Here is a 25,333-nt window from a genome sequence, read left to right as displayed (position 1 = left end):
CTGGCTAGATATTCCAACTCATTGCAGTGATAACATCTGATCTTGCTCAAATCCCTCATCCTGGATTTGGACCGTCCATCTCGCAATCTCTTGCCACTTTGTCTGCTGCTACCTACTCCTTCAGAAATCGTCAAGGTTGAGCTACCATCATTTGAGCTCGAAGCTAGACTCTCCCTCCTGAGAACTTCATTCTGGAGAATCACTGCAGCGACCTCGTTCATCTTGATGATACTTTTCTTCACTAAAAGAGCAGTCATCAAAGACTCATACGAAGGAGGAAGCGATGCTAGCAAGACCAACGTCCTGATCTTCTCCTCAACTTTTTCGTCAATGCTGAGGAGATCGATGAGAATTTTTTGAAAGTGATTGAGATGCTTCTGCATGCTCTGTCCCTCAATCATCTGTAGTTGGTAAAACTGCCTCCAGAGGAAGAGAGTATTGGCGAAGAATTTTGTCAGATACAACTCCTTGAGCTTCGACCATATCGCTATCAAAAAAATCTCGTCAAGCACATGGATCACCATGTCATCCGTTAGGTATAAGCGGATCGTACTCACCGTCTGCATCTGGAGCCGCCTTCAATCCTATATCTTCATGGTAGTCGGTTTCTCTTCATACAAGAGACCATCGATCAATCCTTACTGAATGAGCACGTCCTTCACTTTCGCTTGCTACAAGAAAAAAATGCTCTTTCTATCGAACCTATTGATCTGATTGAGCCTGTCTTCTCCATCTTCAATCTTAATCACCACCACCATAACCTGTGCTCTGGTACCATCTAGTTCTGATATCACTTGTTATATAGGATCCAGTATCACTCATTACAGTAGAAAAAAATAAAATAAAAAATATAATTAAATATGTGGATCAGCCAAAAGGCTCAACTCCATGGGGCATACAAGCTTCACTATGAAAAAAAAATTTACAAGAGGAGATCACACCCTCAACCCTTGTATACAAATCTTTTTCTCTCAACGAGAAGCTCTCACTCACAAAAGCTCTTTCTGTAGAAAATTCTCTAAACCTCTGAAACGACCGTTGTCTGACAGTCTACCTGAGGTACCCCCTGTGCCTCTACTCTCTGTCGATGCTCCTCAGGCTATTGTCATCGAACCACTCTCTGTTCTATTGTGCACAGGATTTTGTTGATCACTGCTGCTACCACTCTCCCTCTCTCTATTGCCACAGGTCCTCTTAAAGACCTCAAACAAAGTTCAGATCGGAGAGAGGATTCCTCACAGCACTAAAACACCTCCTTGGAACGTCAAATGATGATAGCAAGCCCCTAACCGCCATTCGATCGCGCATTCGCACTGCCCGATCCATGCAAAACCCTGTGAACAACGAGAAACCAGGTGGGAAGCGGTGCTGGTCCACCGTGGACCGCACAAAACCCAGCGAAAATGGGTGCTCGGTCCACATGCCCTCTTATGGATCGCCGACTCATGGTGAGTGATGGTACGCTTGGGCTATCATGCGCTGCGAGCTGCATACCCGCACACCGACTGGGCAGGCCCGCATGCATCTGCACTGGGCCCGCCCACACGCTGGGCCATGCGCCCATGGCCGGCTCGCTGCGTCGTGGCGTCCGTTGATCCAGTGGGCCCTTTGGCGGCCTGTGGGCCATACCAGCCTCCGTACTGACTTTCTATCATGCGTATCTCCTCTATCTGAGCTCTTTTTGGACTGTTCTTGGGCTCATTGGACTCTATTCGTTGCGTACTTCATTTTGGACTTACCGTGGATCAAATCTCGAGGCATTTTCCTCAACAAACATCGAAAAGAGGAAACAGGAACAAAAAGATAGTGGCAAGAGGGAGAAAGCAATAGGATTAGAATCAAATTAATGAAGAAGAAAGGAATTAGAGAAAGGAAAAAAAAAGATAGCGGAGTCAGCGTATACTGTCAATGGATTGCTTGGCCAGTCACAGTAGGATCGATTCCCAACTGTTGTGCTCTGTTCTACCATCTTCCAAGATAAAAGGGGAGAGAAGAAACCATCCATGTAACCAATCCTGAGTGCTGGTCGATGCCCAAAATCAACCAACCGGATGGGACAGAAGGGTGAGTAAGAAAGGGCGGTGGGAGAAGCAGCGGTGGTGGGGGGAATTGGAGGATTAAAGGAGGAGATTGTGAGCATCGATGGTGGTGGGAGAATCAGATGGGCAGAGGAAGGGTATGGCAGCGGCGGCGATGGTGCGTAGGAAGAAAGGGTTAGGGTTTGAGAGATTAAAAAAGAATTTGAAATCGACATCTTTATTTTTGAAGATTTATGGGGCTCGATGTTGATGAAGATAGAGAAGAAGGCACCGATGGAAATCGACGGACGGCGGTAGCAAGGAGAGCAGAGAGAAATCGAGCATTGACTAGAGGTCAGAAAATTCAAAAAGGCTCGGAAAGAGATCTAGAGAAAAAAAAAATCATCAAAAAATTTGTTTTTTTTAAATATCATGAAAAGATTTAGAACTCGATACGTGGTGCGTAGATCGAGCTCTGAACGCTTTTTTCACGCATTGTATAGATGTTGAATTTTCAATGAGGCAATCCCCTGGCAACTTGCAACGAGCACCCGTGGTCTTCTATAGTGCAACGACAAAACGTAGCGTCACATGGCAGGCGGTGGAACATGTTTGTTGGCTTATAGCAACAAGTCATCATCATCCATCCAGGTGGTTCACCTCACCGATTCACATCCGAGCAAATGGGATTAGCCTGTACCAGATTCTCTCGTACGAGTACCATAAGACAACTTTTCTTTCAATCAGTTTTCCTGTCCAACACGTGTCCAGCAAATAAATAACGTCCATCACGAAGTGATAACATGCACCAATTGTTGATGATCATACCACAACTAAAAAAAAAAAGCACACACCCTTGTGGAATAAAAATATGCCTTGATTCTTAAAAAAAATTGAAAGAAGCCGGAGACAGCAGTTGGATGGATATTTTTACACGTTTGATCCATCTAAAATTTTAATAGGACTCATTTGGTATATTTTATGAAATTTAGAATAGATTTAAGATTTAATATGAAAATCTGAATGAATTTGAGATTCACTTTTTAGATACCCGCTATCCGAATCTAGATATATTTATATTAATTTTTAAAAATCTTAACCATCGTCTAATCTTTAAGCAACTAGATTTTTTTATTCGATTTCAACCCCCACTCCAAGCCTTAGTCTCACATTTGATTGAGAATTTTTAGGATGAAAAAAATAGGGAATCCCATGACTCTGACCCTCCTGAGGTTGGAAAAAAATAGATGAATATTTATTAAGATTCAAGAGTCCATAGAAATAAAGAAACGATAAAAAAATTTAAAGATAAGACCTCTTCTCCCATAGATTAATCTTTATTTTATTTATTTATTTATTTATTTTCATTTCTTGTCATTTCATTCTCTATTTTGAAGATCTATAGGAAAAAAAGCATTTGAGAGAGATCAGAAGGATTTCTCGGGGTTTTGAGAGTATATGAGATTTTATGTGAGTTGTGGCCGTATGAGTTGGTCCCATAGGGTTTTGAAGCTTCATCTTGATAGAAATATGATATTTTGTAGGTTTTAGAGATTTTTGATGGAAAGGATTCTTCTTTAGTATTTTTGATTAGGCAGGTTCGAGTATCTGACAGATATACTGATTTTATTGTAGGATGGATTTAAGAATTTGAGTTAATTTTATAATTGGATTTGTGATGGATTTGAGTAACAAAGATGTTAACCAGTTTGATTATGGATAGGATAAATTTTGTGAGTATCCTGTCCATTATCATCTCTAAAAGAAGCTAGTTTTTCTCTGATCAGTGTATCACAGTCCTCAATGGGCCCAGCGGCCACCCCCAAGACCCACACCCCTACAGCCATAAATCCTTGGTTTCTTTTTCTTGCCTGCAGAGCCTCCTGGGGTTAAGGGCAAGTGTATATAAAGCAAGAGTGATCGCACAGTGCATCGGGAGCCTAGAAGTCTTGGGATGGGGATACGCGGCACATCCTATCAATGTCAAAATCCAGTTCAGAGAAGGTGGCAGGCCACTATCATCATCCATGGATAAGATGCGGAGTAAGATGCGCACCAAAGCTCTTATCTTTCACCTATTGCTAGATTTATGTGTCATTCGAAATGAAATAGTACGTGACGGCAGGGTGGAGCGCCACAGTTTTGGGGGCCACAATAATAAGATGTAGGGCCCGTCATCTTCGGAAGTGTCGAGCTTTTTCTAGCCCAAGGGAGAGGCGAAATGGCCTTGGACTGGCTCCCTGGTTAGCGTTAGAAAGGTTTCGTGGGCTGGTTAGGATTCACGATGAGCAATTGAGCATTATATTTTGACTATCACAAGTTATATACAATCTATATATGGTGCATGCTTTGTGCACATGCATGTAGAGGTGAAGAACTGAAGTTATATTTTGTGCACCATGCAATCCTCATTGTTTTTGACAGTCCCTTGTAGTCTGATTTGTGGAATTAAAAGATGTTAGTTTAATCTTCCAGCAAAGTCTACAAATTTAGGTTTTATATCTAAATAATCTTTCTTGGAGGGCTTTTTGTATGGGGAGAGGGAATGTGGTGAGAAGCTCGATTTTGTAACCCATTGCCTATGAATTTCTTCCCCTGAAGGAATACGTAAATTAAAAAAATGATGGCTTAGGCCCACAAAGGGATAAAAAAAATTAAAAAAAATCTTTTAAGGAGAAAAACTTGTGGAGAAATATGAATGTTTATTGTTGCGGTCCGTCTTCGATGAGATAGTCGGTTTGGAGCCGAGTCGCATACCTGAGCATTGTATGGTAGGAAGTCGAAGAAGGAAGTTCGTCCACTAGAGAGAGGGCACCGCAGAGATAGTTAAGAATGAGGGGGGACTTGTAATGTGCGTTGACGATGATCTCTCTTGACATCGAAGTGGCTGGAGTTTGATGGAGGTCGGACCATCGGAGATGAGACCTGCAAGAGAAGTACCGATCGGAGGTTGCTTCGACAAGGATCCTTCGATGCTCAAGTCAGAAATGGAACTCAATAGGAGGAGCAAAATTTCAGTGTTGGAGCATGCATTGCCCACCTGAAGAGTCCTTTCTTACCTCTATTTATAGGAGGATCAAGATAAGGGAGAAATATCAATGCCTTTTTTACCAATGCACACTATATCATTGGTAATGCATACTAAGTAAATTAGCCATCTAGCAAGTCAAAATATATCTCTAGGTAAATCAATGTATAACTTTCAGAACATAATATTCATTAATACATAGATACGTTCAGATGATATACACTTAGTAAATTAGTCATTCAGCAATCCAATACACACCTCCAAACAAATTTATATATAGTATTCAGAATATTATATTTACTAATATGTATTACAAGATTAAATGATAGACATTCGTTGATTTCTTGATACATACTATGAGAGCTTCTTTTTTTTATACTCTAAATAAATTGATATATAATTTTCAAAACATACTTTTTATCTATATATATTACATGACTACATAATATACACAAAGTAAATAAAATTATCTAACAAATCAATATATACATCTAGATAAATAGATACACAGCTTTTAAAATCTGGTATTTCTCGCTAACAATATATAATGCACAATTTCCTAATTTCATCTACTATAAGAAATTATATTTATAATATTCTTTTGATTCTATGAACTCATACAGCCTTGAAAAAAAGAGAAAAATTTGAATGAGATGAAAGAGATTCCAATAGAAGAAGAAAGATCTCACGGACATAAGAGATGACCTAATGAGCAAAAGGATAAATGGAGAGGTTAAGAAAGAAAAATGATGTTAGGAGAAGAAATGAGAGAGTGGTTTAACAAGGAAGAGGATGGATGGACAAGCATAGCTTGACAAAGAAGATGATAGATGAAGAAGCTTCATGAGGAAGAAAGAGGATGCCAATACGTTTTTTTTTTCTTTTGTTTTTTTGTTTTTTAAGTCATGGATGGATAAAGAAGCTTCATGAGGAAGGAAGAAAGAGGATGCCAATATGATTTTTTTTTGGGTATAACTTCAAATTTTTGGATTTGTGCTTTTATGATGGGTGCTAGGAAAGCCAGCCCCTCCGCCCTTCCGACACTAAAATTAAGAAAAAATTATTTATAGATTTCTATATGGATCTGAAATTACTTTTAAATCTTTGGACTTTTCAAGTTCAATAAAAAATTTCTGAAATGTTAAGGAGTTATTTTTGTATAACCAAGGTACATGTCTGTATAATTTGAACATGAATGTGCATAACAAGATATTAAAACTAGATAACTTATGTGATCTGAACATAAATCTGTATAACTTAAACATGAATGAACTTGTGTAGTCTGAATATACATGTATGTAACTAATCTGCATAGATGATAGAAATCTAAAAATAATTTTTTAATATTTTAATATTATTTTATTAAATTTTAAAAATATAAAAAAATTAAAAATAGTTTTGAAGTCATCTAACGATCTATAGGTAATTTTTTATAAAATCAATTGGACGCAACGTTGTGGGGGCAATATTCGCATTAAAAGAAACGCTGCATATTCCAGTTAAGGACCGTACAGCCGATCTTAGGTGCAATGCCATCTGGAGCGCCGAGCAGCTGCCAAATGCTATCCTCCACCTCCTGCACACGTCTTCCTGGATGCCGCCACGAAGAGGCTAACCTACGCTTAACGCCCTCCGCGGGACCACTGGACCTCACAGCCAGACCCTCATCAAAAGCCAGCGCGCGTTGGCGTGCAAGCTAATGCAAGTACCCTCTCGGATTGGCTTTTAATGAATTAAAAAAAAAAATCCCCATCGCCAAAATACCCTGCGAAGGCGAAGAAGAGTGGGTTTGCTTAGGGCGTCCCACCGCCCGCCTTCTGTCCGCGAGAGGCGGAGGGGTGGCAAACTCTCAAGGTGTTAGAGCGTGAGAGAAGGGAGGAGCAAGAGGAGGAGGAGGAAGGGAAAGATAAGAGAGAAGAGAAAGCGCGGTGGTGGCGGGCGGCAGGACGGCAGCGGGGAAGGAGGGCAGGAGGCGATGCAACGTCGGAAGGCGATGACGTGGGGGAGGGTGGGGAAATCGGCGCAGGCGGTCGCGGGGCACGGGCTGCTCTTCTGCTTCACTCTCTTCCTCGCCCTCAAGATCGATGGCCGCATCTTCTATTCTTGGTGGTCAGTTCGCCGTCCTTTCCTCTCTTTTCCCCTTTCTTGGTCTTGGTCTGTTTCTAATTTTTTAGAGCTAGGTTTGATTTTGGTTGATTTTGCACGACAATTTATTTAAATTCTTGGAACTTGGGATTTTGAATTGTCAGTGACCTAGAAAGAAAATCTGGGCTCGGCATTTGCTGATAAAGAAGCGGTATGAGTGGGGGTAATGGGAATAAGCTTCTTCTTCTTCTTGTTCTTCTTCTTCGCATCTCCTATTATTGGTGGTCAGTTCGCCGTCCTCTCCTCCCATTGTATCCCTTCTTGGCCTGTTTCTAACTGTTTCGAGCTAGGTTTGATTTTGGTTGGTTTTTCACGTCAATTATTCTAATTCTTAGAAATTGCTATTCTGAATCGTCAGTAACTTAGAAAGAAAATCTGGGCTTGGAATTTGCTGATAAAGAAGGGGTATGGCTATTGATTTTTCTTCTTCTTCTTCTTAACGAATATTGTCTCGGATAAATGGCATATGCTTTGTAAACCCTCGATTGAGTGATAGGCCAGCTGGATTGGATGTCTCAGAGCTGAGTTCTTTGCGTTCGTTCTGGTGTGGTTATAGAGGAATTCTAGGTTCAGGATAGAGTGCCTGTAGTGTGTGTTAAGGATGAAGGAATCCATAACCTCCAGGCCTTATACTATCTGTTTATTGAGTGCAGAACCGCAATCTTCCGAAGCCATTAGTTTTTATCAAGGGACAAATTTCTTGCAATATTTTGTTTCCCTGCCATGGTTTAAATTGTAATATCACAATTCTCCTTTTTGTTTTATTGACACCATCGTCTCATATTCTATCAAATTTTGTGCCAGGCACTTACACATATATTTAAGGCTTGCTTCCTTTTATTGCCCAAGACTATTTGCATCTGCATGTCCTAAGCTTTTAGCAACATAACTACCCATATATTTGGATTTAAAAATTTCCACTCAAGTATTAGTAACTGGCTGGGATCATATGTACATAAAAATCACATCTTCGCTCGAGAAGTCCATTTAATTTGTTTGAAACATCATCATATCTCTACATTATTTTCTGTTTTGGAGGCTGAGATAAATATATTGCTTTTAATTATTTTGTGGCCATCATTATATCCTGAACCTGCATTCCCATTTCCTTTTCACTTACATTATATGAATGTATTTTGTTTTGGTGGACTGATTGTTATACATTGAATATCCAAAGGATTTCTCCATGACTCTATAATAGTATTCATATTTGCTTTCACCTAGGTCAGTGGAGGGCAGTGGTGAGGGTCCATGTGCGGCAGCTACAAAGTTGGTGGAGAAGGATGGCTGCCTAGACATTGTGCATGAGGAAGAAGATGAAGAGAAAAGGGATGGTGAAGGTGGAGGAGAATAGATGAGAAGGAGAAGGATAGAAATTAAAGGATAAAGAAGGATACTAGGAAGAAGATAAATTGTAGAGGCAATGGAGAGAAAGATAAGTAGGGTTTGAACTAATTAATAAGTCATGTTGTATATAGATTTTCAAGAATCATGGTGGGTGTATTTGTTGTTGGTATCTCTCTCTAAAATATTAGATGAAGACGGAGAATCACATGGGTGTTTTTATGGTAAACGGAAAAGGGTGTTTTGGAAGGGGGGGGGGTTATTTATACGGTCTTCATTTATGGCATCAGCTAACTTTTCTTAAATGCCCAAGTCTCTTACATTATATATTGCATAACCTTATTCTCTACGTCGGTTAGGATGCTTGTTTGGTACTTAAGTTGAAGTTCTTATCCATGATAGTGTTGGGTACATGGATATCTTGTCACTTCAAATCATTCTGCATGGTAGTGATGGGCATATAATCATCACTTTAATCTGAAAATGCCATGCAGTCAAACTCAAGAACTATTGAGTAGCATGTCCGTCTTACTGCCTATATCACTATGCTCAAATTTGTGTATGGGAAAGAATTAAAATTTGTTGTTTCTTATTCTTGTTTTAGCTTCAACGTGCCGTCCCTAACTATGCAGGATAGTTTTTGTCCCGCTTTGGCTGTTTCATGCTGTTGTTGCACGTGGAAGGTTCTCCTTACCTGCTCCATCATTACCTCATGATCGTCATGTATGAGTTCTTAACTAGTGCTTCCTTGACGATGGATTAGTATCCAGAAGTGTATTCTTTAGTTGTCTCATAAACTTGTATTGCGCTTTACAGTGGGCACCTTGTCATGCTATTGTTGCGGGACCATTATTAATTGCATTTGAGCTGCTTCTTTGTGTTTACCTCCAGAGCATCAGCGGTAAGTGATATTGACCTGTGATCAATTAAACAATTAGTAGTCGCATTCAGCACACTAAAACATATGTATTCCAGTTCAAAATATGTAATGATCATTAGCTTTTTAAAAGTTAATTTTCATTCTTTTACCTGTGTCTCATGTTTTATTAAAGGATTTATATGCAGCTCACACCGGCCCAACTTTTAACCTGAAGATCGTTTTCCTTCCTCTTTTGGCCTTTGAAGTAATTATTCTCATTGACAATTTCAGGTAAATAATTCCAACTTGATGGGAAAACTATGTTTATATTGATCTGTTATTTATGTTTGGAGTTGCACTTCCTTTCAGCCTATTTAGTCAGAGTTGCTAAATTGTCCGACCAGTTTGGTATCTGCTGTGGAGCATTACTTTAAGGCTTCAGAAAGTGTAGAATTTTGCAACTAATCAATCTGATGTGAAAGCCTTTCATGCTAACATTCCTAGCTCATGTGGTTGTTGTGTAATGAGGAACCTAGTCCACTGCCTCAAGAAGCATGCACATGCAAATACTTGCATGTAGGGGTGTCAATGTATGACCCAACTCATTGCGGGTAGGGTTTGGGTTATGCAGAACACACTAGCATAGGAATGATGTCAGACAATTTGACCCAAAATTTATATGGGACACTTTTGGCTAGAGCTTTGTCTTGTTTTGGCTCGTGAAAATTGGTGCTACCAGGTATCAGCTGTTGCATGCCCAAATATGTAATTTATAGGCTCAATTGTAGATGCCTATTGGAAAGAATAGGTTATGGCTAGGGCATTGGCTAGTTTTGGGTCTTGAGAATTGTACCACCAGGCGCTAGCTAAGGATTATTAACATGAAAATAATGTCTTATATATGCTCAAGCATGAAAGCCTATGGAAACATATATTTGGTTTTATCCTTTACCTTTGGATAATACTTTTGTTTGGTACGGAGGATGGATTGGAGAAGTTGGATGGGGAAGGATGGATGAGGGAAAGGATGAATGAATCTTCTATTCATCCTTCTGTATATTTGTTGAAATATGGAAGGTTGGATGGGACGATTCCCTCTTTTGTTTGGTATAGGAGAGAGAAAAGGAAGGAAGATATTTGTATGATATTTTTACTAAACTGTTCTTCGATAAAAAAAATTATTATTATCAATTTATAATACTTATTTATGTTGAAGAAGCATAGGTAATATATAAATTTATAATCTTTATAATTTATAATTATATAAAAAATTATATAAGTATTTAATTGAATAAATTATTTATAAATTAATTATATGAATAAATTTATTTATATATTAATTATACAAATAACTAATTAATTTATAATTTAATTTAAATAGTTTTTTAATTTTATACAAATAGTTAACTAAAAAATAGTAAATAAAATAAAAATATAAGATAATTTTAATTATTTACTTATAATTATGAAAACTATGTGCTAAAATTAAAATAATTAGTAATAAAACTTAATAGTATAGGATAAATAGTATGGGTAAAATAAAAAAAATATAAATAAAATGAATGAAAAAGTGAAGAAGTATTAGAGTTTTTTCAAAAAAGTTAATAGGGATGATTTTGTCAACACAAAAATCCACTCTTTACATGTTCTATCCATCCTTCCTTGTATCATTTCAATTTGGGAGGATGTAAATTGGTTGGCCCGGATGGATGGGCAATCCCTCTTTTTGATCCATCTTCCTAATATTTTTTGAACTAAATGGTGGGTGGGGGCCATCCATCCTTTCAATCCCATCTATCCTTCTTCTCGTGACCCCAATTGAACATAGAGTTAGTGGCCTATGTATATGACAAATGAAGTGTTTTTATCCTAGTGTTATATGATCTGATTTCTAGAATCTTTTGGGACCTTGAATTGCCTATCTTTTTTTATGTGTGGTTCTGTTATGCTATCCCTCAGCTTTGGAAACTCTTTCTTGTCCCGTCATGGAGACCTTTGCCTCTTAGTGCATCACATGTGATTCTTTCTAGGCTCGATGACCTAAAGTCTACAGCATTGACACTGAGCTGTGAACTTGTGATGGCAATAAGAACACTAAGATGACTGGATGACTTTAGCTAGCCAAAACTTGACATAAGCTGAGTTTTGATAGAAACTCTTGTTTTCTATAATTTTATTTCTTATATTTCTCCAGAATATTTTTTATTCCCTTGTTATTTCTTTATCTGTTGCATTGTTACATCTTTTCCTCTTTCAATTTTTGGGGCTTAAGATGGTCATATTGACTCAAAGGATTAGTCGGGATTGGATACCAAACTTATGGTTTGAATGATTGGGCTGGGTTATGAAAAAGGCCTTTTAGTGAGTATGGGCATGAAGTTTTGACTAAATAATGCGCTTAGGTCCGACCGGACCCAGCACACCCTGCAGCTATCGACAGGTCTGCTTGTCTTTTTGAGTGTCCTATATAAATGACTATATTATCTACCGAAAAGGGAAAAAAGGGATGGGTTCAGATCTAGGCCAAGACTTTTCTTGTTGGTTTAAATTGTTGACTTGACCCAACCTATTAGTAGCCCAACTACTGCTTGCATACACATGGTGCATTAAGCTTAATCTTGTTGGTCTAAATTATTGACCTGACCAGACCCATGGCAGCCCAATTTCTGCATGCATACACACCATGAATATGAGAGGGAGAGAGAGGGGTTACCTAAAGCGAAAGCACCATAACATAAACACTTTACATTAGGGGTGGCAATCGGGTTGGGTTGGATATAAACGGATCAGATCAGATATGGATCGAGTCAAAAAACTTTGAACCCGGATCCGACCTGTTTATTAAATAAGTCAGACTTTAGAATCCGAACCTGACCTGTTTAATAAACAGGTTACTTGACCCGATCTATTTACAACTCGGTTATAACCCAAGTTAAAAAAACAATAAAATCCAACCCGCTTGCAACTTGTTTTAAAAAAAAACCTTATTTGTGGCCTCCGCCCGACCGCGTTTGCCGCATCTCCGCTCAACCGCCCTCACTGCATCTCCAACCGACTGCGCTCTTGCCGCCTCCGACTCCGCCCAACCGGAGCTCTCTTGGCCGCTTCTGGCTCCGGCGCTCTGTTCCGAACTCCACCGCAATCCCCTCCATCGAGCTCTTGGCCGCCACCATATGGGCGTAGTGGACCACTGTGGTGCCGTCCACTGGGCATTAGGTCACCTGTCACTGTTGCACGACAGCGGGATCCACAGGCCATAGCTTCTGCCGGCGTCGTTGGAGCAGGAGCAGGGGAAGCGGACGGCGTGCACGACAGTGGAGTGGGTGGAGAGGGGAAGGCCGTTGTCATCGAGAAGGGAGAGGAGGGAGCGAACCTGGAAGAGAGATTTGATGGTGGCATAGGTGGTGGCATTGGGGAGCACCTTCGATCGACGCCCCGTCGCCTCCGGTTCCTTCGCCTTCGGCAAGCGGCAAGCCTGATCAAAGTGTCGAACTCAGCCTCGACAGTCGTCGGCACAACGGCGGCAGAGAAGAAAGAAAGGGAGGGGAAGAACGTGGAAAACCTTAGCCACGAAACCTGCGGTATTGGTGAGATACAAGAGGTAGCGTGGGCATGGTGCGATCGGGAATCGGTGAAATACAAGGGTAGCATGGCGTGCCATCCATCGTGGGATTTGACGCGGTCCAATTGCCATATCACGCAACACGGAGCGGAGCCCAATTAGCCCATTACTCAGGCTATTTAGACGGCCCAATTGATGATATACAAGTCCAACCAAAAAATTATACGGGTTAAACGGGTTAAGCAGGTTAGATAACCCAAACATGAACCCGACGCAAATAAAAAACGGGTTAAATGGGTTGACCTGTTTACGACCCAAACCTATTTAGTCCAAATCTATATCTGTTTATAGCGGGTCGAACACAGGTTGGGTTAGCGGGTCGGGTCATATTTTGTCACCCCTACTTTACATTAGTTAATGTGATTAAATCTTAGTACCTATAGGTATAGACTAAATTAATTTGTTCATCTTTCCACAACTCTATGAGCTGTCTCCTTGGTATCCATATCTGCCGGATAAAAGTGTTATGGATGTGTATATTACCGGTATCTGAGCATATCCAATACATTTTTAGCCTGACCTAAATTTGACAAGAAAGGATAAGGTATAGATGCTATTTTTGAGAAGCTACATGGTTTACAATTGGAGTTTTGCTTATAGAGAGTGTTTTAAATGACATCTGTTCTGAAGCTTAAACAGGCAATAATCAACATGAAAATGACATCAGTAAGCCAAAAACTTGATCTAAAGCAAATTAGAAGTATCCTATGGCATTACAGTTCTGCAAGCAATTAGCCATTTAAAAGCAGTTCCTCCACCACAAACTGTCCTTATTTTATTTCATGAACCCGGAGTGCTTGCACTCAAACAGGACATGCTAATTCTTTTCAGCATTATTTAACCGGCAGTTCGTGATTATTAGTTGATTTCCTCCTTTGTTCTGATATTTTCTTTTGCCCCATATACAGAATGTGTAGGGCTTTAATGCCAGGAGATGAAGAAAGCATAAGTGATGAAACCATATGGGAGACACTTCCTGTAAGTTAATTTTATTGGTTGTTAACATAGATAAACATGTCATGATGATGTCTTTTTATATAAGTAGTTTGTTGATGCCATGAGCTCTCCTTGCTTATTTTATTAGTTGTTTCTTCGCTTCTCTAAATGCTTTTATTTTGAAGCAATGTTTATAAAATTCTTACACACAGTCTGATTTAAGGTATACATCTTCATAATGATACTCGTTATCTGTTCTTGGTTTAATTTCTTGGCCTTGCCCTCATATGATTTAATTGTTGAATTGATTAGGCTAGGTTTATAAGCATCTAAGTTGCTAAGGTAGCTTGACATTCTTGGTGCTTCGTAGGTCTTTTTATGTGTTCTAAAACATTGAATTTTAGTGTATGGAGTCACCTAGGGACTAAGAAACAGTTTGAAAACCATATACTTAACAAAAATGGGACATGTTCTAAACTTATACTTTTGGGGGTCTAAAATCTGACAGAGAGAGTTTTTTTGATGTTGCAATTCCATGTCAATTAGCATTTTCATTTCTATGCGGTTAGACTGAACCCAGTCAAGTTGCTCCATTGTTGTGTATCTCACTTGCCATTCTGGCATTTGTGAAATTTTCCTTTTTTTTCTTCCACATTTTGTTTTGTGAGTATATCATAGATGAGTTTCATCATGATTATTTTATCTTTTAATGCCATTATAACAATGTTCTAAACATGTTATCACATGGTGGATCCTACCAAACAAGGTACAGAAAATCAGATGATAAAGCCATTTCCTTTGATCTCTTTTTCTCGCTAGCTGCATCATTCTTTATCCTTACACACCTTCATCTGATCATTCCTTGTTACTTTTAATATTCTTGATCTTTTTTATTAAATAAGTTTTATTTTCTTCTTCTTTTCCTATTTTCTTATCATCCATGCATCATGATCCTTGTTTTTCCATTTGTTTGCTATCTTACCTATGCAAAAGCATCTAAAAAGAAGATGCATTGTTGTTTGTCACCTAGATCTTTGACGCACTTAATATCTCAATCCATTATAATTATCTTTAAGGGAATGGATAGTTTTCCTATTTCTTCAAAATGTCAGTTCATTGCAGGAGATTAGCTGAAGTTAAATTAGACCTAGGACAAATTTTGATGAGCATATAAGAATTTAACATAAAGATTGAAAATGACAAGTGATAAAAAATAATATGGATGGTAGAGTCACTAAATCATGACTTCCATATCACGAAGTTATGTAATTTAACCAAGCAATTCATACATAGGCTAATTTATTCCTGCCATAAATTGTAAAGGCTCTTTTAATGAGATATTTACGCTGTGACCAACCCTAAAGTTAAGAAGTATCATTTTCATTTTTACACATTTAAAATCTGAAAATTGTGAAGAAACCTAAAGTAGCTTATTGAATCAATTCTAATGCTTCTGAAGAAATAACCCTATCAAATGTACAAGATGATATATGGTTAAAACATTATATTATGTCAACAACTTCAAAAATGCAGAGTGGCAGACAGACTATCAGTGTGCGAATAATGCATATCATGGTCATCTCTTGTGCTTTTGTATTTAATATTCTACTTCCAAAAAATCTTCTGTATTTGTTTTCTTATGTCTGAAATCCAAGAAATTATGGAGTAGACGTTCTATTGGTGTATCACAATAATTTTTGCTTCACCAATTTTGGTTTTTTTTGAGAGGAGAAGTTGCATGCCTTTTTATTCTAAACCTAGGGTATTAAATGTAGTTTATATAATGATTTTTTACCTTAATCATTACTATATGACTCCTACATTTCCTATAGAATTATAATTCTCGTACTCACTAGCACTTGACCCCTGTGTTGCAGGGGTTTAATTGATAATAATGATAATATTTTTTTTGCTATTAATATTAGTAAATCCAAAAATTAAGAGTGCTATAAAATAGGTTTGTAGAATACATTCTATAAAGAACCATTGCAATATTTTTTCTTTTACTTTTTTTATTGATTTTTTTGATCAAATTCTTCTGTTGATAGCAGAGAAAGAGAAAGATTTTTCATTTCTAAATTTAATACTATAGAGAGTGAAAATGTGGGTCGTAAAGGATGCTGCATTTGGCTTCTAAAATTTTTTAAAAAAATTAGATTGAAGGATGCAATGCAAGTAAACAGCCTGATGGCGCCCCCTCGGCCGCCATCGCCGCGGTGGCGATGGTGGCTATGGACGGACTGGAAGCCTTCCAGGCTGTCGATGCCGCGTCCATGGCTGTCCGGTAGCCGCCGACTACGACAGCCGTCACAGCAGTTCTCATTGCTTCTCCCATCTCTCCCTCTAAGACCCTTCAATCCTACCCTAGGAGATGGAAAGAGATCGGAGGATTGGTGGAAAATACCGAAAAAATTCATGCGTACAGAATCCTATAAAGAGATGGAGGTTGCATGGTCCTTGTTTTTCCATTTGTTTGCTATCTTACCTATGCAAAAGCATCTAAAAAGAAGATGCATTGTTGTTTGTCACCTAGATCTTTGATGCACTTAATATCTCAATCCATTATAATTATCTTTAAGGGAATGGATAGTTTTCCTATTTCTTCAAAATGTCAGTTCATTGCAGGAGATTAGCTGAAGTTAAATTAGACCTAGGACAAATTTTGATGAGCATATAAGAATTTAACATAAAGATTGAAAATGACAAGTGATAAAAAATAATATGGATGGTAGAGTCACTAAATCATGACTTCCATATCACGAAGTTATGTAATTTAACCAAGCAATTCATACATAGGCTAATTTATTCCTGCCATAAATTGTAAAGGCTCTTTTAATGAGATATTTACGCTGTGACCAACCCTAAAGTTAAGAAGTATCATTTTCATTTTTACACATTTAAAATCTGAAAATTGTGAAGAAACCTAAAGTAGCTTATTGAATCAATTCTAATGCTTCTGAAGAAATAACCCTATCAAATGTACAAGATGATATATGGTTAAAACATTATATTATGTCAACAACTTCAAAAATGCAGAGTGGCAGACAGACTATCAGTGTGCGAATAATGCATATCATGGTCATCTCTTGTGCTTTTGTATTTAATATTCTACTTCCAAAAAATCTTCTGTATTTGTTTTCTTATGTCTGAAATCCAAGAAATTATGGAGTAGACGTTCTATTGGTGTATCACAATAATTTTTGCTTCACCAATTTTGGTTTTTTTTGAGAGGAGAAGTTGCATGCCCTTTTATTCTAAACCTGGGGTATTAAATGTAGTTTATATAATGATTTTTTTACCTTAATCATTACTATATGACTCCTACATTTCCTATAGAATTATAATTCTCGTACTCACTAGCACTTGACCCCTGTGTTGCAGGGGTTTAATTGATAATAATGATAATATTTTTTTTGCTATTAATATTAGTAAATCCAAAAATTAAGAGTGCTATAAAATAGGTTTGTAGAATACATTCTATAAAGAACCATTGCAATATTTTTTCTTTTACTTTTTTTATTGATTTTTTTGATCAAATTCTTCTGTTGATAGCAGAGAAAGAGAAAGAATTTTCATTTCTAAATTTAATACTATAGAGAGTGAAAATGTGGGTTGTAAAGGATGCTGCATTTGGCTTCTAAATTTTTTTAAAAAAAATTAGATTGAAGGATGCAATGCAAGTAAACAGCCTGATGGCGCCCCCTCGGCCGCCATCGCCGCGGTGGCGATGGTGGCTATGGACGGACTGGAAGCCTTCCAGGCTGTCGATGCCGCGTCCATGGCTGTCCGGTAGCCGCCGACTACGACAGCCGTCACAGCAGTTCTCATTGCTTCTCCCATCTCTCCCTCTAAGACCCTTCAATCCTACCCTAGGAGATGGAAAGAGATCGGAGGATTGGTGGAAAATACCGAAAAAATTCATGCGTACAGAATCCTATAAAGAGATGGAGGTTGCATGGGGACACAGGGGTTCGAGATTTCCTTGCATTTTAAAGAGTTACGTTTCTCTCCGAAGTGGTGACTTCCAAACTTGACACGTGGCTTCGGAGGTGGTGTTGGCGGTGGGGTAAGAGAAAGGCAACGGGTTCTGGCTTTTGATGATCGTGACTTTGTCTATTTCTTATTTTCTTTTTCTTTTTAGAATAAAACTAAGTTATAATAATTTAAAATATTCTTTATTTTTTTTATCATACTATTTATGCTTTTATTGCTTATTTAAAAAATAAAAAAAATAAAAAAATAAAACTTGACAGGTGGTGTTGTAGGAGATTATCCTATAATCTTACGTGTCAATGCGGAATGTCACCCCTAATATCTATATATCGCTTTACTATTATTGTATAAAATAGATTATATAGATACTATTTGTGCTTTTATTTTTTATTTAAAAATATATATAAAAAAAATTTGGACATATGGCATTGCGGGAGATTATCTTATAATCTTACGTGTCAACATGGAATGTCACTCCTAACACTCGTGTATCGTTTTACTATTATTATATAGATTTAAAATATTATTTATTTTTTTATCATACTATTTATGCTTTTATTTCTTATTTAAAGATTATCCTATAATCTTATGTGTCAACATGGAATACCACCCCTAATATCTGTGTATCGCTTTATTATTATTATATAGATATAGTTTATATAGATACTATTGTGCTTTTATTTCTTATTTAAAAAAATAAAAAAAATAAAAAAATAAAACTTGACACCTGGTGTTGCGGAAGATTATCTTATATTCTTATGTGTCAATACGGAATGCCATCCCTAATATCCGTATATCGCTTTGCTATTATTATATAGATTATTGGGCCAACTCAATGGTCTACATATCGATATTGAGCTTGATGTCAACCAAGGCTGGCACTTTATGGTGGCTAGGTGCTTGCTAGTATGTTGTGAATTGGATTTGAGCATAGCAGAACAAAATTAATTCAGTGAAATTTATGCAGGAAATTTGGTGTAGATTTGAGAGATCAAACAAAGTTCAAAAAAATGAACTATTCCTGAAATTGCAATTTTTTCTAATAAAATGCTAATTAAATTATAATTTATGCATCTTTCATCTAATTATATATAAATGTACAAAAAGATGAGAAAATACTTTTAAGTAGATGAACAATTGTTGATTGCATGTGTGCTCAGTATGCAAGTAAAGACCCTTTTGAAATTCATTTTTCAATTGAAAAATCATCTTGACTTGAGCAGAACTTTTCTAGAACAAAAAGAGGATTTCGGAGATGCTCAAATGTGCATATAACATGCTTCTTTTAATTGTGCAAAATGTTACATGTGTGATTGAGCAATCGTCCTTGGAGAACATCATCTTATAGATATGTTTTATGATTTCATATGTTAATTTCTCTGTTGATATTCTTCACATATCTGGAATTTGGGTGACGACTCACCAAATATGTGAAGACGTTCTCTGAAATGTTTTTTGTTTGTCTCCTCTCTCCTATATTCTCTAATTTCTTCTCTTCAAAGTTCTAAGCTTATCATCATCATCCAAGCCTTTTCCCATGCAAATTGATTTCCGTAAGGAGCAGAAGCTTTAACTATAGAAGACTCGGTGGAAGGATTAAGAAGATTTTTTGTGACTGCCTGCCAAGTTGATGTTGACTCTTGGAATTGGTGCTAACTTCCTAGCCAAGACAACTTTCAGCATGAAAAGAACCCACGTTAAAACGTAGATGTCTGGCTGGCATGTGGTATGCTTACTTTATTCTTTGTGGTTTATAGTCACAAATTGAGAAATGACCCTCTGAAATTGCTACAGACTTGGGAAGAGTCTTATGAAGAGGGTAGACAACAAGGTTTGATATGCATAACTGCTTTCATCTCCAAGGCATAATAAGCTAAGGAGCCAAATTAAATCACAGTCCCATTCTCAAGAATTTTTAAAATGCTAGTTTATGAAAAGTCAACATTCCCTTTTAGCATGTGTTGGCCTGAAGCAACTAGAATTTGCCCAATTTTCTGGAATCACCTTGAACCAGCCTAATCTATGAATTGTTGCTAGGCATATGCAGTTCCTCCAATGGACATCTGGATACTAGTTCTTAGGCTAGAATGGTGTTGATTGGGGAAGGCATACGGATGCATAGCTCCCAAATCTTTCAATGGTTCAAGTGTTTTTCTTTAATTTGTTTAAAAACTAATATACTATTTAGAACTATCTTTCGTATCAGTGTTGGTCCTTTCATCTCAGCCAGCAATATGTTAACAGCAAATAACATGCTGTTAGGACATGGATATCAACATTCACTGCATCCGAAACAAATAACCATAATTATATGTAACACAAACAGAAGGATTTCTAGAGTTTTTTGACATGCCAATTTTCTTAATGTTACATTTTGTGCCTATCATATGGTTCTGATCCCAACTTTGCATGGCATGTTATTAAGTCTACATATTTCCACAAAAATTCCCCTGGAAAATATGGTTCTTGTATAAGCTTCATGCAGATTTATTCCCAGCAACAGATCCTATTCTCCTGTTTTTGCCAAGACAGTCTCTTACAAGTTTTTAATGGATAAAGTTTTCCATTGAAGAAAATTGTGTTGTTTAATTGAGAACAAATCTTTCTTAGACAATCATGTTTGAACTAACTTTTTTAACTTGATATTGCTATTTTTTAACTTGATATGCTATGGCTATGCACAATGTTTTAATTATAGAAAGTTTATGATCCAAGTATATTTATATTGCATCTCTTGCTCTTTGTATACTTTCTGAAGCTTATATGTGCTAAATAAACACTCTATGTCTTATCAGCACTTTTGGGTCGCGATCTCTATGGTGTTCATGATAGCTGCACAACATTCACACTTCTTAAGATAAGTGGTAAAATTTTTATCTTTGCTACAGTTTTGGAAGTTATATTACATGCAATTATTGGATGTTTTAATTAATATTTCTCCTACTATGCATTTTCCATTTTTGAAACACAATGATGACATTTTGTGTTTTAATGAGTTTTGAAAATATTCATTTGCTTGTGGCCCTTTTCATGTATCTTCTTTATGATAAAGTCAACTTCGGGCAAAATGACTAGTTATCCTGCTATCATGCCCATGCTCATTTGGGTTGCTAATGCATCGGTCTTTGGCCGGCCTGTCTTAGGTCCAAGCCTAGCCCTTTTGATTATGTCTGCCCAGGTTTTGTGTAGACTCACTAGAATAAAAATTATCAGGTCGGTGCTGGGCCCAGGCCTGGTTTATGGCCTAATCCAATGTATATATGACCCCCAATTGAAGCACATTCATTGAGATGCAATACCTAAACCCTCCACCGGAGCTATCATTATTATTAATAAATTAATAGCACGAAAAACTTGATGACTGTCCAATCTTTGATTAAATGGTGATCAAGCAAGTGACATTTCATTAGAACCATTGAATTGAATGGTCAAACCCTAGAGAGAGGGGTGCCAAAAACTTGTAGTTGTGGCAGAAGTAAAGGGTCGAGTGCTTGTGGTGGTCGGCAGGGTGGACAGAGAAAGCAACATGGTAGATCAGCACTGTTGGTGCAAAAATCCACCTGCGTCGGAGGAGCTGGAGTCGAGGGAGTCGTGGTCGCCGCCGGGACCTGTAAAGGAAGTCTAAATCGGAGGTGGGGTTGCTCCGGCAAGACCCTCCGACGCTCAAGTCAGTTCTTTGCCTCAACAAGAATGGAGTGCTCAACGAAAATTTTAGCAGAGTTTTGGGATAGAAAATAAAGCTTAGAGAATAACGTATCTGGGGCCCCCTTTTATAGGCGGAGGGGGCAGCAGACTGATAGCGATATCTGTAACCGTCTGGCAGTGGGCTGTCCAGGGTCAGCGGAGTTTGTTGCGAAGAGTAGTGGAGTGGGATCGTGGCTACCGTCGGGACGTGCCACGTAGAGTTTGTTGCGGGTAGTGGAACGGTGTCCGTTGTCGCGACTTGCCAAGGGGTGGGAGGAATCGCGCGGTATCCGTCGTAGGGAGTGGAGCAGAATCGTGGCCGTTACTGCGGCCTGCAGGGAGTGATGGAGCCGCTTAGGATCCGCCGCAGGGAGTGGAGCAGGATCGTGGCCGTTACTACGGCTTGCCAGGGGGTCTAGACTTGTCGGCTGAAGTTCGGTTGGAGTCTGTAGCTGGAGTCGGAAGCGAAGTCCGGCTCCCGTAGGAGTCCGGTCGAAGTCTACCTGCAATTAAAGTCAGGGGCGAGGTCCGGCTCCCGTAGGAGTCCGGACGAAGTTTACCAACGGTCGAAGTCGGGGACGAAGCCCGGCTCCCGTAGGAGTCCGGGCGGAGTCTTCCCGTGGCCGGAGTCGGAGACGAGATCTGGCTCCCGTAGGAGTCCGGACGGAGTCTGCTTGTGAAGTCGTGGGCAGAGTCCGGCTCCCGTAGGAGTCCGGCGAAGTCTACCTGCAATTAAAGTCAGGGGCGAAGTCCGGCTCCCGTAGGAGTCCGGACGAAGTTTACCAGCGGTCGAAGTCGGGGACGAAGCCCGGCTCCCGTAGGAGTCCGGGGGAGTCTTCCCGTGGCCGGAGTCGGAGACGAGATCTGGCTCCCGTAGGAGTCCGGACGAGTCTGCTTGTGAAGTCGTGGGCGGAGTCCGGCTCCCGTAGGAGTCCGGGGAAGTCTACCTGCAATTAAAGTCAGGGGCGAAGTCCGGCTCCCGTAGGAGTCCGGACGAAGTTTACCAGCGGTCGAAGTCGGGGACGAAGCCCGGCTCCCGTAGAAGTCCGGGCGGAGTCTTCTCGTGGCCGGAGTCGGAGACGAGATCTGGCTCCCGTAGGAGAGTCCGGACGGAGTCTGCTTGTGAAGTCGTGGGCGGAGTCCGGCTCCTGTAGGAGTCCGGGCGAAGTCTACCTGCAATTAAAGTCAGGGGCGAGGTCCGGCTCCCGTAGGAGTCCGGACGAAGTTTACCAGCGGTCGAAGTCGGGGACGAAGCCTGGCGCTCCCGTAGGAATCCGGGCGGAGTCTTCCCGTGGCCGGAGTCGGAGACGAGATCTGGCTCCGTAGGAGTCCGGACGGAGTCTGCTTGTGAAGTCGTGGGCGGAGTCTGGCTCCCGTAGGAGTCCGGGCGAAGTCTACCTGCAATTAAAGTCAGGGGAGAGGTCCGGCTCCCGTAGGAGTCCGGACGAAGTTTACCAGCGGTCGAAGTCGGGGACGAAGCCCGGCTCCCGTAGGAGTCCGGGCGGAGTCTTCCCGTGGCCGGAGTCGGAGACGAGATCTGGCTCTCGTAGGAGTCCGGACGGAGTCTGCTTGTGAAGTCGTGGGCGGAGTCCGGCTCCCGTAGGAGTCCGGGCGAAGTCTACCTGCAATTAAAGTCAGAGGCGAGGTCCGGCTCCCGTAGGAGTCCGAACGAAGTTTACCAGCGGTCGAAGTCGGGGACGAAGCCCGGCTCCCGTAGGAGTTCGGGCGGAGTCTTCCCGTGGCCGGAGTCGGAGACGAGATCTGGCTCCCGTAGGAGTCCGGATGGAGTTTGCTTGCAGTAGAAGCCGGGGGCGAAGTCCGGCTCCCGTAGGAGTCCGGACGCGGTTCACTTGCGATTGGCGTCGGGGACGAAGTCCGGCTCCCGTAGGAGTCCGGACGGAGTCTTCCTGCGGCCGGAGTTGGGGACGAGGTCCGGCTCCCGTAGGAGTCCGGACGTCACAAAGAATCCGGTCGACACTGGCGGGGTCCTGTCCGTCGGCAAAACTTGGGAGTATGGCGGAGGCTCGGCCGCCTGGGAGGTTTGAAGAGACGTTGTCGGAGGTCGAAAGTCAGTTGGATCCCCGGAGGGTCACTCCTGTCACGAACTTCGGTTGGGGGTATTTTATACCCAACAAGCACCATTATGCCTCCATCCCCATTCATTGCCCTCCGCATAGCCTCTGCCCATTGATGTGCTGCATGATCCTTGTCACTTCTTGCCACCTCATTGCTGCCTCCTCCCCCAACTGGCTTTTGCTCCACACGTAACACTCGTTGTTCGAAGGTTGCCTGATTCACGATGACCTGGTGCTGGCTTCTTTGACAATGGTTGACAACGATCAGAAAATACAAGACAGGGTAGGGGAAGAACCCACTCTTAGGGTTAGTTCTTGAATAGAATAGAGTGGAAGCAGAGGGCCAAGGAGAAGTAAATGGGTTTGGCAGAGTCCTAAATAGCCATGGGCTAGGGATTGGGCCTAGGTCTGACATGGGCCAGCCCAAATGAAGCGCAACATCATTATGGGGTTAAATGTGAGGCCCAAGCTCATAGTCTGCTTTAAATAGCTTGGCCTGGCCCTAAGTTGGCCAAGCTTGATGGGTGTGGGCATGGTTTAGCCCATTGCAAGCCCCAGCAACCATATAGGGCAAGGATTTGGGTCTTGGTATGTTTTGACGTGTCCTACTACTACCATACCATTTTGATGAGAGCATGGTATCTGGGATGTACCCACTACTCCGGTTCTCTCGTGGATCAGAACATCCCAACCATCTTTGTTGGTACCAGTTAAGATGGATTGGGATGGTCTCATTCTGACATTTGGGATGACCATGCATCCCAGGAAACTTTTTTTTTTTAAAAAAAACAGAATTTTCTCTTCATTCTTGTTTTTAGGGCTTGTTTCGGTTCATCTTGGTCCTTTCCAGTACTGTACTGACCTAACATTAAAATGGGATGGCTTCTGGTATTGGGACTTTCATCTTGGTAAGAGTAGATTCTAGAAAGCATATCATTCTGATAATAAATATGAACAATTTGCCATTTCCCACTTTACAGCTTTGATGAGACAAGAATGAAATATGACATAGATCCAATTGGACTATGATGCAGCTCTACACATTTCAACTTTTTTGGGCTGCAGCTTCATCCTTAAGTAGAATTTACTCTTCGAAGATTAGTTAGTTAAAACTGATTTTTTTGCTTGCCTCACGATATGCTTATACCTTATTTGAATTTGTCCTAAGGAATGAGCATAGAATAGTTCTTGATCATTACTTAGATTAATGGCAGTGAGATGCCATGCGAGCTTGTTCATTTTTTGGTGAACCATCAATGGTGGCACATCTCAGCTGCATTAACAGGGATAATGATGAGTGGCATGCTTTAAGTATGTAAATCTTCTGTGTTAATAAATTTATCTATCTTCAACATAAATCAAAAAAAAAAATCCTTGTCTTTATTAAATAGAGAAATTTCATGAGGTAATAATGCCAACACTATTATATGGTTCAAGATGTTGGACAATAAAGACATCTTGAATTCTGTCCAAGGGTCTGGTAAATGGAGGGAAGATTGAAGCTACTATAGATGGAATACGAGGAAGGATTTATATACATTTGCAATCATACTTGATGTAGCCCTTAATCAGGGTAATTGGCAAATAAGGACTATTCAAAGTCCAACCTTGAAAAAGGCTTGGGCAGTT

General features: G+C 39.9%; 1 non-coding gene across 1 annotated transcript in view; it reads left to right on the top strand.

Annotated features, from left to right (window-relative positions):
• The first annotated feature begins 6,750 nt into the window (after positions 1–6,750).
• LOC105048734 (uncharacterized) overlaps positions 6,751–25,333 on the top strand; it is a 43,144-nt gene continuing 24,561 nt past the window's right edge. Inside the window, exons 1-6 of the transcript XR_012142993.1 lie at positions 6,751–7,155; positions 9,168–9,258; positions 9,352–9,436; positions 9,601–9,685; positions 13,925–13,994; positions 20,741–20,809. This is a non-coding gene — a transcript (uncharacterized protein). The remainder of the gene's footprint in view (positions 7,156–9,167; positions 9,259–9,351; positions 9,437–9,600; positions 9,686–13,924; positions 13,995–20,740; positions 20,810–25,333) is intronic.

The sequence above is a fragment of the Elaeis guineensis genome, chromosome 7 (assembly GCF_000442705.2).
Source record: "Elaeis guineensis isolate ETL-2024a chromosome 7, EG11, whole genome shotgun sequence".
Lineage (NCBI taxonomy): Eukaryota > Viridiplantae > Streptophyta > Magnoliopsida > Arecales > Arecaceae > Elaeis > Elaeis guineensis.
Note: the sequence above shows the minus strand (reverse complement) of the source record. Positions and strands in the feature narration are given on the sequence as shown.